Raw genomic sequence first — 15,576 nt, 5'->3', positions numbered from 1 at the left:
TGATTTATTTGCATGGCTAGCCCGATGCCGAAACACCACAATTGAAAAAGCTGTTGGTAGCATCGGCTAACTAGCGCCAGATTTTGGAGTGCAGGGGACAAGCCGAGATGGGCTATGAGACATATGTTCACACTCGGTATCATGTTTCAATACACTTTAGGTCAATATCACACCGGAATTCTCCTTTAAGAGTTTAGAAAAAGTATCTGAAGTATGGGTAAGCGCTTGTTAGCGATTGAAAAAAACTGTAAACATGACTAATCTGAATTTTTACTTGAAATTTAGAGATTAAACTGTGTCAGAGGTGCCAGGCAGTATTTGCTGCCAATTCAATTGTAGCCACAGTTACAGCGAAGCTATCACACAAATCAAACAACACAAACACGTTTTATAAGTTTCAAATCATAAATTGTGATAGTTTAAATTAAACCAAAAATATTCATACATAACTTAAATAATCAATGTCTCTCCATACAATCGAACATAAAATCATATTTAAGCAAAAAGGAAAAGTATGAAAGAGTTGAATTCGGTATTTTGCACGTTTATTTTTTAAGCATTGCGCCCAGGGGTGTGGCAATTAACAACCTAGGGAGGGTCCTAGAGTGTTGTCTAAAAATCGCTATCATACACCACCTAAACCTGGTCAGAAGTCAATGGCGAGTTGTTCATATGCTATTTTAAGAGCGCATGTCAACAGCAGGGCCGGAGTGGGGCCACTTTTCAGCCCGGGAGTTTCATGCCCAAGACCGGTCCACTTTTTTAGTGGTGGTGGAAATTGGATAAGGCAACATTTCAGCTCTTAGTATCCTGTAGTTTTTATTATAGGCTAATATTCCACTATTCCACAAGGATAGGTTGATAAGTTAATAAAAACAGGAAGGAAGAAATAAAGCATTTGAAATGTATCCCACAATTCCACTAAGAGGCATATTGAACTACTTTATTGTTTACTTGTTTTTTTCTGCATGGGTCAGCTATCATGTTGTTGTTCGGTGATTTACTCCTTTACTACACCCACTTCTGAGCAAGCAAGCCATATAGGTTGATCATGTAGCCTACTGCTGTCATAGCCTACTGTTCTTTCTTCCATAAAATAACTTTAATTCATATGGTTAACTCTATTATCCTTTCTACTTGTCCTTATAGTCAGTTAATTTCGGGCTCATCATTTTCAGCGGGGGACTGGCTGATCTGCTGCTCAGGCTACTTTTGTTTTTAGGCCTATAGGCTACTGCATACACAGATCAAGCTTGAGTTTTGTTATCAATATTTGCATAATATTTGCAAAGTCTATGAATAGCCATATTGGATGATACCAAAATGCTATTTTAATTAATTTAATATGTTACTTGCGAATAGGTTGACAACGCTACAACGTCCAGTAGGTTATTAGCCCAATTACGTCGTTATAATCATGGCTAGCTCTCTTTACCCATAGACTGTATATATAGAACTGGACAGTGTGGCTGCATTCTGCAGTGCTCTATGGAATTGAAGCCGCCGAGGCGAAAATTTGGAGCCAATTTAAAGTGCGGCTGCGCAGCAAACGTTGAAGCATGCGCAGTGAAGAGGAGTCGCGGTCAGGCACGCCCACTCAGTTGCCACTCAGCTAGTTAAACACGCCCCTTGTCAAGTGAAACCCGCCCCCTTCTCCTTTCCACAACGCAGGTCGACTCGGCGCCGAAGGCTAGCTGGCTGGATGAATTTTGCGGCTGTGAGTTATAGACGGCGGGCCAAGTCTGTTTTACTGCTTTAGTTTTCGAATTGGTAAATCTCCTTCAGGGAACTGGTTCATTTTTCATAATTGGCTAGATAAATTGTTTATGAACACATTATTGATTGTTTCCGACGCCAATTGTTGCGTATTTCAAATAAAACTTTAATATAATGTCGCTAGCTGGTGACAAAAAAGTTACCACCAGCGCCGGAGTGAGATCCAATCAAAATTCGTTTTGTTACCTTGTGAACTTCGCTTGACCAGTGACGTTACACCTCTCACTCGGATTACAGCAAGAAGGCAAGGCATTCATTGACAACGTCCAGGTAAGATGTTTTTTTTTTAAAATGAATTTACTAAATTTACTAAAATATTGTTTCATATATGACTACAAGCTATATCTTGTTATCTTGTGCTTGCTTGTGCTAGGCCTGTATCTTGTGCCGTGATGATTGCCGTTATAGCATTAACGTTAGTGAAAATAATAAATAGCCTAACTAGTCTAACTCAACTGTAGCCACATGCATAACGTTAGCCTAGGCAAAGTTACCTTAGGTACATTAAAATTATTCTGCAAAGTCTGCCTATTTAGCGAATTAACAATAGCAGACAGAAATTAACTTGAATCAAATGAACTTTCACTGTAATGCCATTTAAAGATGCACTTAGAAAGGACACGGCCATTTACTTATGGCAATCATGTGTGAAACAAGTGACTGAAGGTTAGCCACCAGCAAAGAAGCTAGTCAGCTAACGTTATATTCTGCAAACTCAAGCATTGACAATAGCAGACAAAAATAACTTCAATCAGATTCACTTTTACTGTAATATCATTTAAAGGTGCACTTAGATTACTCTCTAACTTTTATCAAATATAAGGGCACAAATCCTGAAGCAATTTGTTTTATGTAGAAAATAAAATACTGCTGTCTACCAGTTCATTTAATGATGTTGAAAGTTTCTTGGAGTAAGATTTGACTGAGAAGGGGCAATATAGAAGAGACAGTAGACTTTATGTATGGTATATCCTTGCTTTGCCTTGTCACAGATCAGACTCTTTTCAATATTCAGAATATATGGGAAGAGGAGCTAAATTATCAGCACCATATTCTCTGGATCCCAATATAATGCTATTTTTTAATGGGGTGTAATATTGGTAATGATAAATATTTGCCAATTTATTTCTGATGATAAAAGTAATGCGTATTTATGTATCTGTGTTACAGGTCATTCACAAGTGGCTCCAGTCTGGTTTTGGGGGCTACCCTGTCTCATCCTGTCCTGCCACCCAAGTAAAGTAAGCTATACAGTTTTACATTAGTCTGGCTATCACCATACTAAACTCAATCTTTTAAGATTGAACATTAGTCTGGGGAGTCTGTGCTTTATTTCTACTGCACAATAGGCATGATCAATGGGCATAGTTCAAATGACTCTGTATGCTTTTGGATAGTCCTTCAACCAATCAGACCAACAATCTGGGTGCGCCTTTTGAATAAGTTAGTTTTTGATTGGACCCAGTAAACGTGGAAAGGAAGCAGGAGAGGTAGATGTGCAGGTTTCCAGCCTGAGCTGCAAGGCGAAATCCAAATTGCCAGCAGATCAGGCTGGGTTTTTACCTATCCTAGTTCAGGATGAATTGAAGGTAAATGTCAACATACATAAACACCATTAACATATCTGCCTATTTGATTACAGGTGCTGTGAGGAAAAACAGTGACATGGTCAGCCAAGGACGCGGAGGTCACCAAGCACGCAGTCAGGTGGTTCAACCTGGAGGCGGATCGGGCAACGAGGAGACGTGTCCTGCCTCCATCCACACAAACGGAGTAATAGGAGAAATAAGAATTAAACAATATTTTTATTGAACTTCTTGTCATTCACCAATTATTCATTTTCTGATATTTTAGCTGTGCATAGCACAGTATTTCATTGAAGGTGTAGCCTAATGGGTAAAATGTTTTATGTCTGCACCAGGCTTGGCATTTCACCATTTTAGGGGCAAGGCCACTTGGCCTTCAGTTGGGCACATTTTGGTGGGGGGCACAAAGGCCACATGTCAAAGGCCAAATTTAACTTATACAGTAGTAGGCTATAAAAATGATCAAAGTTGTATTTAGCCTATTCACAGCAGTAGACCTGCATCACTTTATGAAACATTACAAAAACATGAAACATGACATATTACATAGAACTGTAAATCATCTGATTATCTAATATTTACATATATCTAGGCTATATTTAACATTTATTTTATATTTGGCTTGTTATGAAATCATGCATTGAACAATTTAAGAACAGCTCAGCTTCAAGAAATTCATTTCATTCATTCATTAAGGCTACTTTCACAAACTCAGCTGTCCTCTGATTTTAATATTTACCGATATCTAGGCGATATTTGTAACATTTATTTTGTATTTTGCCCGTTATAAATCATGTAGAACAATTTAAAATCATTGTAAAACTTTAAGCCCAAATTTGCATGCATGTCGAAATTTGCTGCAAATTCAAAACTGGATTAGCCTACTCTGGAACGGTACAGGGGACTGCTTTACACCTTTGTGTTCGGTAGGTCTGCTGTTTATTTTGATATATGGTTTGTCATGTGTTCAACGAAGGGTTTGTGAAGTATGCCACCGAGATGAATGGGTAGGGAGATGGGGTTTTAGCACTCGAAGAAATATACAACACTTCATATTGTCAATATTGTAATGATCTGAGCCTAGCTGTATGACTGTACTCCCATAATGCTGTGCGTGTGTGTGTGTATAATGTTGATGTGGTTGTAGTATGAGTAGTGGCGTTTGCCTTGTTGTGTATGTGTTAGCTGGTATGGTCTTTCTTTGTGTTGTACCTCATGTGTTTATCCCGTGTATTGTATGTGACTACCCTGTTTGTGTATCGTGCTTGTTTAATTGACCTCCCTTGTGTTGCCTGTTTTATGACGTTCGTGTGTTTTGGTGCGAAACCAATAAAGACCATTTTGAGACAACCTTGCAGATTGTTACATTGGTGTCAGAAGTGGGATGACGACCCCTACTGGACGGGAGGAGAAAGCTGTAACTGATTACCTGGCGATGATGAGTTTCCTGCCAAGACGGCTCTTCGACAGCACGCTCGCCCATGGCCACCTGCTGAGCCAAGCAGACGGAGCCAGCCTGCAGCGTGACCGTGATGAAGAGACCCGCCCCCGGCCACAGGAGGAAAGGAACCGGGCTGATGACAGCATCCCGCCACTGGAACCCGCTCCACACGGGAGCGATGGAAACCGGCCGGTCCTCGGTGCGACGGCGGCGGTAGAAGGGCGCCCCAGCGTAAAGTTGCCCCACTACAATGGCGAAAGGCCACTGGCGACATACCTGGTACAGGTCCGGCTGGCAGCCGAGCTGAATGGCTGGTCGGCGGAGAGAACGGGCGTACAGGTGGCGTTGGCCCTGGAGGGGGAAGCGCTACAAGTATTAGAAGACCTGCCACCGGCGGAGCAAGTAAGCTGGACTGCAATCGAAGCAGCTCTGCAACGACGATTCGGCCAGAGAATCTTCATCAGCGATGCCAAAGAACAACTCGCTTCCAGACGGCGACACAAAGACGAGAGACTGGGCAAGTTCGCGGCTGACCTGCAGCTGTATGCCCGGCGGGGCTACCCAACGTACAGCCAGGGTCTACATGAAGAGATGGCACTGGAAGCGTTCGTGCGAGGCATCCACCCAGAGCGGCTAAAAGAACACCTTCGCCTGAGTGCCCCCAGCTCGCTGTCCGTGGCACTCGCGGAAGCCGAACGGGTGGAAAACATCTTCCGCACAACAGAGTCGCGGCATTGCGCACGCCAGATATCGATGGAGGAAGACGGGGAGGAACTGGAGGTGACGCGGCAGACCACGGCACAGCCACCACAACGGCGCCCACGCGAGTGGAAGAGGCCGGCCAGCGGAGACGGATGCCACCGGTGTGGCGAGCTGGGGCACATCGCGTGGTACTGCCCAGCCCCGGCACCCCTCAAGCTCGCACCCCAGCAGTTACTAGAAGAAGGTGGCACGGCGGGAGGGGCTATGGATTGCATTCGGCTGGGCCGGCTCGGCCAAACCAGAGGACTGTATGTGGACTGCACGCTGGATGGGACTCGGTGTCGCGCCTTGATCGATACTGGCTCCACCATCTCGCTTGTGCGCCCCGGTCTTTTACCCGACACGCTGGTAGCCAGACCCAGAGGCTGGGAAAAGACAAAAACGCGCATCACGACAGTTACCGGAGAGCGAGCGGAACTGTATGGACAAAAGTTGGTGTGCGTGTGCATCAACGGTGAGACGGCAAGCCGCCGGCTTTGGTTGGCTAGCATTCAGGATGATTGCATTCTCGGCCTGGACGTGCTAGAGAAATGGGGGGCTGTGGTGGACATTTCCCGGTTCACACTACACTTGGGGACGAGCAGCGTAGTGTTGCACACGGCAGGGAAAACAGAGCATGAAGTGCGGAGAGCTGGCGCGACGAAGAACTCTCCAACTCGCTCCACACAAGTCCGCAGGAAGCGAACTCGCAAAGAGTACTCGTCATCCCGGACTCCGCCCCTCCCCACACAAGCCCGCGAAACTCAAGCCCGCGAAAACAACAGGTCTCATCCAGGTCCGCTTGCTGAGTCTCCGCCCCTCCCCACACAAGCCCGCGAAAACAACAGGCCTCATCCAGGTCCGCTCGCTGAGGCCGCCACTCCTCAGCTTACGCCCACCAGGGAGAAGCCAAGAGAGCGGGTTGAGCAAACACCACTCTCCGCTCAGAGAGCGCGGCCCTCTTTAGAGACAAGGCAAGCCGTAAATGAACTCTGCACTCGTAGCTGTGAGGGGCTGAGTGAAGCACAGGGTAGCCAGGTGCGGAGACTACTAGCAGCGTACACCGATATCTTCGCTGCAAGAGACGAGGACTGCACCCGAACGAGCCTGGTCCAACACGATATCGACACCGGAAATGCTCGGCCCATCCGACTTCAGCCTCATCGCTTACCGTTCGCCAAACGACAAGCAGCTGAAGAAAAGATCAAGGAAATGGCCGCGGCAGGAGTGATAGAGCCAAGCAGTAGTCCCTGGGCTGCGCCGGCTGTACTCGTCCGGAAGAAGGACGGCTCGTGGCGGTTCTGTGTTGACTACAGGCGCCTCAACCAGGTAACCCGGAAAGACTCCTACCCGCTCCCCCGCATTGACGATGCGCTGGACAGCATTGCCGGCTCCTGCTGGTTTAGCTCGCTGGACTTACGCAGTGGCTACTGGCAGATTGAGCTAGCCCCGGAAGCTCGCCCGAAGACGGCGTTCACCATCGGGCAAGGGCTGTGGCAGTTCCGGGTACTTCCGTTCGGCCTATGCAACGGGCCAGCGAACTTCGAGCGACTGATGGAGCGTGTCCTGGCGGGCATTCCACGAACATGCTGCGTGGTTTACCTGGACGACATCCTGTGTCATGCAACGGACTTCACCGGTGCCATAGGACATCTGGAAAAGGTGTTCGACGCAATACGAGGTGCTGGGCTCAAACTGCACCCGAAAAAGTGCCACCTGTTCCGAAGGCAAACCGGGTTCCTGGGCCATGTCGTGGGGGCCGCCGGAGTGGCCACCGACCCAGCTAAGGTGGAGACGGTGAGGCGTTGGCCTGTTCCACGCGACGGTGCTGAGCTACGGAGCTTCCTGGGCCTGGCGTCATATTACCGGCGTTTCATTCGGGACTTTGCTACAGTCGCCAGCCCGCTGCATCGATTGACGCACAAAGGCCAGCTCTTCGAGTGGACACGAGAGTGCGACGCGGCATTCCGGCGGCTGCGGAGGGCGCTATGCGAGGCCCCAGTGCTCGCCTTCCCTGACCCTCGACTGCCGTTTATCCTGGACACCGACGCCAGCGACGTGGGCGTCGGCGCCGTCCTCTCACAAGCAGGCGAGCAGGGCGAGCAAGTGGTCGGATACTTCAGCCGCTCACTGGACCGAGCGGAGAAGAATTACTGCGTGACACGCAGAGAACTGTTGGCTGTGGTGGTGGCAGTGCGCCATTTCCGAACCTACCTCTACGGCAAACGGTTCCTGCTGAGAACGGACCACGCGTCACTCACCTGGCTGCTGAACTTCAAAGAACCGGAGGGCCAGCTGGCTCGCTGGCTGGAGGCGCTCCAGGACTACGACATGGAGATTCGACACCGGGCGGGTCGCCTTCACGGCAACGCGGACGCCCTGTCCAGGCGTCCGTGTGCAGCAGACCAGTGCCAACACTGCCACCGGAGGGAGGAGAGGAGCCTGGCCGCAGCTCAACCGGAGCCCGCTCGTCGGCTACAGGCTGCATCACCGCTGGCAGAGAGAGAGAGAGTCGCTGTTTTCAACGCTCACCAGCGTCGCGCCAACGAGAGGGTCAACGCTCGCCAACAGCACGCCAGCGAGAGACTCAACGCTCGCCAGCGCCGCGCCATCAAGAGAGCCACCGCTCGCCAGCTTCACGCCAGCGAGAGACACAACGCACCGCAGCCCAACGCCACAACACAGCACTGCAGAGCGGCAGCTGAGGCCATGGACGCGCAGTCGCCGGTGGACGTGATGTCGAGGGAGGAGATCCGGAAGGCGCAATCGGAGGACGCCACGCTTGGCCGAGTGTGGTCATGGATCGAAGCCGGTCAGCGACCGCCATGGACTGACGTATCAGCACTCGATCCAGAGACCAAAGCGATTTATTCACAGTGGCCGGGAATAGTAGCACGTCAAGGACTGTTGTATAGACACTGGCGAGCCCCCGATCGACAATCTGACATTTTCCAGTTGCTGGTTCCTGCTGGATTACGAGCCCGTGTACTGGAACAGGTACATGGGGCTGTGGGGGCGGCTCATTTCGGCATCGCAAAAACTCTTCGTCGGCTGAGAAGCCACTTCTATTGGCCGGGATGCAGGCTGGACGTTGAACTGCATGTTCACTGCTGTGACGCCTGCACAGCGAAGAAGGGCCCCACGCGACGCTCGCACGCTCCGCTGCAGCAATACGCAGTCGGGGCTCCCATGGAGCGGGTAGCCGTCGATATCATGGGCCCACTGCCAGTCACAGAGCGGGGAAATCGCTACGTGCTCGTGGCTATGGACTATTTCACTAAGTGGCCGGAGGCGTATGCAGTGCCAGATCAGAGCGCCCACACGACAGCGGACAAACTGGTCACTGAGATGTTCTGCCGTTTCGGGGCACCGGAAGAGCTCCACAGCGACCAAGGGCGGAATTTCGAGGCGGAGGTGTTTGCTGAGGTTTGCCAGCGCATGGGCATCCGGAAAACGAGAACGACACCTCTGCATCCACAAAGCGACGGGCTGGTCGAACGGTTTAACCGGACGCTAGCAGTGCAGCTGGCCATATTGGCCGACCGCCGACAAAAGGACTGGGACTTACACTTGCCCCTGGTGCTCTGGGCATATCGCACAGCGGTGCAAGAGTCAACGAAATGCACACCGGCAGCTCTGATGTTCGGGCGAGAGCTACGCACGCCGGTGGACTTGGTGTTCGGTTCGCCTCCGGAAGCGGAGATTGGAGGTAAGCCAGGGCTGGAGTACTACAAGCAGCTACGCGAGAGACTGAAGGGAGTACACGAGTTGGCCCGGCAGGCTATGAGTGAAGCTGGAATACGTCAAAAGCGAGCTTACGACACGCGCTGTCGCGGCCAGGAGTTCCAGACCGGCGATAAAGTGTGGGTGTACTGCCCGGAGAGAAAGAAAGGCATTTCCCCGAAACTCACTAGCCAGTGGGTCGGGCCGTGCGATGTCTTAGAGAAGCTGTCTGATGTGGTCTATCGTGTGAGACTGATTAAGCGTCGGAGAGTTGTGGCTCTCCACCGTGATCGACTGGCCCCGTATCGACCCCTGGCCTCAGCTGAGGGTCGTGGAGACTTTGACACTGACTCTGTGGAACTTGGTGACAATGGAGCTGTGGCTCTAACACCGATCACCGTGCAGCCTTCACCGGAAGTCACCGCCGCGACAGCGGGGCGCCCACAACGCCAGCGTCGCGTCCCAGCCAGGCTCATGGACTGACGTAGGGTAAGACTTGAGTCAAGGGGACATGGACTAAGTCTCGGGGGGCTGTGTAATGATCTGAGCCTAGCTGTATGACTGTACTCCCATAATGCTGTGCGTGTGTGTGTGTATAATGTTGATGTGGTTGTAGTATGAGTAGTGGCGTTTGCCTTGTTGTGTATGTGTTAGCTGGTATGGTCTTTCTTTGTGTTGTACCTCATGTGTTTATCCCGTGTATTGTATGTGACTACCCTGTTTGTGTATCGTGCTTGTTTAATTGACCTCCCTTGTGTTGCCTGTTTTATGACGTTCGTGTGTTTTGGTGCGAAACCAATAAAGACCATTTTGAGACAACCTTGCAGATTGTTACAATATCAATAGCATAGCCTATGTATGATACGTGGCTATCGATATCAAACTGGAGGTAGGCTACTTCGCGGTCAACGCTCGTGAGAGGTCACCAGACAGTAAATTACGCACAGTGCATAGTTTAAAAGACACTCAAACAGATTAACCAGCAAGTTAAGTTTTATTTGAAGAATCATCCGTAGCACGTATATAGCATATTGCAGCCATCACCAAATGGCGGACCGCGGTCCGAGTCCGGACCGTGACGTGATCCTATCCGGACCCAGACCATAATAGCCTAATTTAGATTTTCACGTAAGATTTCAAAGCTGCGCTAAATGTTTCGTTGGTTAGGATAAACAGCATTTACTTCAGGAGCTTCAGGAACCATCATTTCGCTTGCTGCTACTCAGCCAGTGAAATCTGTGAATTCTGATAAAGTTGAGTCAGTGAGTAAAGTAGCCTACAATGGAGATAAGACTGATAGCCTGAAACGAGCGACGAGAGGAGACGGGACGAGAAACAATCAGATGGATATCTAAGTTAACGATAAGCAAGTTATTTTCAAATCATCGATTGCTCAAATAGGAGAAAGCTAGACAGCGAGAACAGAGCTTTATATAACGATACGGGGGCAATACCACGCAAAACTGTCACGTCCGTAACGCCAACTAAATATGGATGTGACAGTTTTGCGCGGAATTGCCCTGGACCTCTTCTATATATTCTGAGACAGGCGATTTTAAGCGCCAATTTGAAGCACCTCTACTAGACAAAGCATATATTTTGAGCAAGCATAAGGTAGGCTAGGCCCATTCAACAGTGAACTGAGACCACAGAATATTTTACGATTTAAGAAGGCAATATGATTGATCCACCACAATCTAGTTAAGCCTACATGCATTCACTGCCCAACAACGTGATATTCCTGGGTTTCCAGCAATAAAAAAACAAAAACAAAAAAATTAAACTTGCTGATTAATGGGTTCAAGGAACCAGCTGTGGAATATCCATCCTTGTCTCAGCTCAAATTTTATTTTAAGTTCACGTTAAGATCTTAAAAATAGCCAAGGCTACTCAGTTTTTCTCCCCAATTAGGCTACTCTTATTTTTCCTCATTTCGAATGTTCCCTTTTAGGCTACTTATTTTATTTCACATTAAACATTAGGCCTAGGCCTACAATCTTCTATTTCTTGAATTTCCCCTTGGGGATCAATAAAATATTTATCTATCTATCTATCTATCTGTAACCGTGAGAGAAGCTAGAAAGTGTGTCCCCTGATAGTGTGTGGTTATAATGAACCTACCGTCTGTGGATAATAATGGTGCTCTGCGGACCCACTGTGATATTACCCGTTATGTAGACCAGAGAATAGGCAAGACCAGTTTCAATATATTAAATGAAAATGTATTATTAAAAAGGTAAGTCTCAAAAGTTTCAATAAAGTTTCAATTAAATTAGTAAAATATCTCAAAATGAAATATCACACAATAACATAGATGGGATCCCATTCACTAACATTCTGTATGCTATACTGTATCATCAAACTGCTATAAACTTCCATCCAATTGTCTTTACAAATGACATCAGTAAACCATTGGATAATTTCAACCACAAAATTGAATAAATAGGCTTTCCGTTCTACTGAATAGATACCAACCGCAATACATATAATTCAAGTAAGATAATCACTTAGAATAAATACCATGTAAATAGAATAAATATCACTTATAAATACAATTCGAATACCAGTTGACAATCTTCAGGGTATATGCAGGAATCAATGAGTTGAATTTACTACTTTTTACTACCTTTTTTACTACCTCCACAATATTTTTTACTACCAACACGACATCAAGCAGCAGCCCTTTTTTTTTGGGGGGGGGGGGGGGGGGGTATGCAAAGCGCCACTTAGCCTACTACTTGCTATAAGGTATAAATCAATATAGGTACACTAACAATTTCTAATTGTGATCATTAAGTATTGTCATTGTCAACAACAATGTTTTTTTGTAGTGTCGAGTTGAGTTTCAGTTGTCCTAAGCCCTAATAAGGTTAATAATAACCTTAACACTTCTGAAAAACAAATGACACTTAAAAACCAAACATGTGTGGTCAAAAATGAAGAACAAACACCAGCGACTAACCCCCCCCCCCCCAAAAAAAAGGATAGGCCCAGAAATCTATTTATATGGATATATAAAACCATTATTATTGGTATGGTATTGTTGTTGCACATTTGACACTAAAGCAGTCCGTGAAAACATGCACATCAGTGGACTGCTTTACTAATGCAAAATTGAAAACTATGATTTCATTGCATTACTCAGTATGGTTGCACAATGCTTGCATGATAAATACTTCCCAAAACAACAGTAATTATAAGGATGACATTTAGGAGTGTAAATCAAGTTTACACAATTCGGTACAATATTGATTCTTTAAGCCAACAATTTGATTCTTTTCAATACTTCAAAATGTGTAGCAATACGATTCGATGCGTTGCTGGGGTCTGTTGTCGATAGGAAATGATAGATTTTGGTTAATTTTCATGGATTCAAATGCCAATATTATAGGCTAAATTATAGGCCAAATAATGAACAATGACTGTGGAATCAGGTAGGTTACAATGTTTGTTCTCTTCCCCCCCCCCCCCCCACACACACACACTCTCTCCCTAAAACCACCTGTCACTAGCTAGATGCTTTCAAATTTAACATGGTTTAAACTCGTATGTTGCAGTATACGTTTTCTGTCACTGCAATAAAACTAGCCTATTTGGAATATTTTGTAGGCCTGCTGTTCCTTTTATGAGAACAATTTAACTGACTGATCAAGTTTTCATAGGCTATTGAATGCTTTAAATGTGAATGCCATAAACTTAATTCACCATTAACTAGATTATTGGTTCTTCACGCAGTTGTTATCTAAATGCAGTGTTTTGTAGGCTATTCAAAGCATTTCACTCAGTTGTGGTGTAGGCCTATGTCTTGAGTGATCGCTGTCCCTTTAAATGTCTGGGACTTTAAATTATGTTTTAACTCCATGCTGTTTTTGTTGATCGACAATAAATGACAAACGCACTTGCGTGGTTAAAAGTGAATTGTTTTCACTCGTTTTCTTGCAATTTCCACGTAACATTAGATACTACAGTAGGTCTAGGACGGTTACATTTAAAAAAATGTTGTCGATTACTATGTCAGTGACTAACTTTCGTTCGAACTTTGTTACTGATGGGCTAGGTGGAATAATTTCATTATTGCACGGTTCTGGATGATCACAGTCAGATGGCAGCGCCACTGTCAGCTGAACGAAAGCTTACACTAGTCAAGTCCACAGTTGTTAAAACTTCCAGCTGAAGTAGCCTAGTGCGAACTGAGAGAGTTGCCTCCTAACGGAGTGAGTGTAGCCTATATTTTCTTAGCTGCTATCAGAGTGATAGGCTAGCCTACATCTACCGCTCCTTTGCTACGTGAACAAATATTATCAGAGGAGTGACAGAAGCACCGGGCATTTGACCAGCAGGCCCATATGATAAACATGCTGCTCTGGTTCCTCTGGTAGCCTGCGGTAGGGCCAAGATGACGTGAAAAAAACGAGTCGCCAAAAAGCATCCCTGCATCCCCCGCCCGAAAAAACTCTGCGGATCTGCACGATTCATAGAAGTCGCCCAAAGGAACGTGAAGGAGGCACCGAAAAGCGCGCTGTTTGCATCCCTGTAATATCAACTGAGGCGAAAATGTTGTTGGCATTGCTGATAGGCTGTCAACCACAGAACGCTACACAGTTTACTTTTACGTCATTGCTATCAAATCCGACTGACTCAGGTCCTGTTAGCACGTATACATTTTTAATTAGGTAGGATGAAGTTAAAACATGACACAAATATTAAGCAAAAAATGTAAACTCATTATATATTGAGGTGGTGATGAAAAATTTACTACCAAGTCAAATTGCATTTATTACAGTGCATGAAAATGCACTGTACTGTTCTTCCTAGGCTTCTTCTTATTACAGTGCATGAAAATGCACTGTACTGTTATTCCAAGGCATTTTATTATTATTACAGTGCATGAAAATGCACTGTAGTGTTATTCCAAGGCATTTTATTATAGTGCATGAAAATGCACTATACTGTTCTTCCTAGGCTTCTTATTATAGTGCATGAAAATGCACTATACTGTTCTTCCAAAATTTCTTATTACAGTGCATGAAAATGCACTGTACTGTTATTCCAAGGCATTTTATTACAGTGCATGAAAATGCACTGTACTGTTCTTCCTAGGCTTCTTATTATAGTGCATGAAAATGCACTATACTGTTCTTCCTAGGCTTCTTATTATAGTGCATGAAAATGCACTATACTGTTATTCCAAGGCTTCTTCTTATTATAGTGCATGAAAATGCACTATACTGTTCTTCCAAGTCTTCTTATTCTTACGATTATTACAGTGCATGAAAATGCACTGTACTGTTATTCCAAGGCTTTTTAGAGTGCATGAAAATGCACTCTACTGTTCTTCCTAGGCTTCTTCTTCTTCTTATTAGAGTGCATGAAAATGCACTCTACTGTTCTTCCTAGGCTTCTTCTTCTTCTTATTAGAGTGCATGAAAATGCACTCTACTGTTCTTCCTAGGCTTCTTCTTCTTCTTCTTCTTCTTCTTCTTCTTCTTCTAACGCAGTTAATGCAGCTTCAACCGTTTAACGTAGAAACTTCATTCAAACTGCGTTGCGTAGGTCTTACTTATGACATGTGGGCTTTGTATTTTTCATCTTTGTAACTTTTATACTTTTTAAACTATTAATTAAAAACTACTAAAAATTTCCCCATAGACTTAACATGGGCTGATGACATCACAATGGACTAATTAACTTGATTTGCACCTGGTATCATCTTCCAGCTGCTCATCTAGGCCCCATCAAAGAATCAGTTCAACTGATTGCACCTGTATCAACTGCTTTCTACTGAACTAGACCAACTCTCTCTGTCTCTCCATTCTACAAGGATATAAGACACATTTCCTCCAACTTTCTATCCATTCTACTGTTAACAACTTTCTATCTCTTCAAACCATTCACTCATCCACCCATTAAACTATCCATCAACATCCATTAAACAATCTGCCTATCAACATCCATTCAACTTTCTGTCTATCAACATCCATTACACTATCTACATTTAACTTTTAAACTATATACTCTGTCTCAGGCTTTAAGCATACAATATGGCTCTATTAAGACTGCCGTTAAGCAATTAGAATCCTATAGCAGGTGTTCGGGCCAGCTGCATCAACTGCCAGTCTCAGGCTTTAAGCATACAAACTGGCCCTATTAAGACTACACATCCTGTCCAACTGCTTCCTCTGCCAAAAACTGTTTCAAAATAAAAGTCCTCACTACAATATTTCACTGTTAAACAATTTAACCCTTTAAACTACTGAACTTTTTAACTGTTCAGCCATTGTAACTGTTACTTGTCATCAACTATGACTC

The sequence above is a fragment of the Alosa pseudoharengus genome, unplaced genomic scaffold (assembly GCF_046254945.1).
Source record: "Alosa pseudoharengus isolate Yale_2024_CS ecotype anadromous, Long Island Sound unplaced genomic scaffold, YU_APseudo_1.1 YU_APseudo_1.1_scf_10, whole genome shotgun sequence".
Classification (NCBI taxonomy): Eukaryota; Metazoa; Chordata; class Actinopteri; order Clupeiformes; family Clupeidae; genus Alosa; species Alosa pseudoharengus.
Note: the sequence above shows the minus strand (reverse complement) of the source record.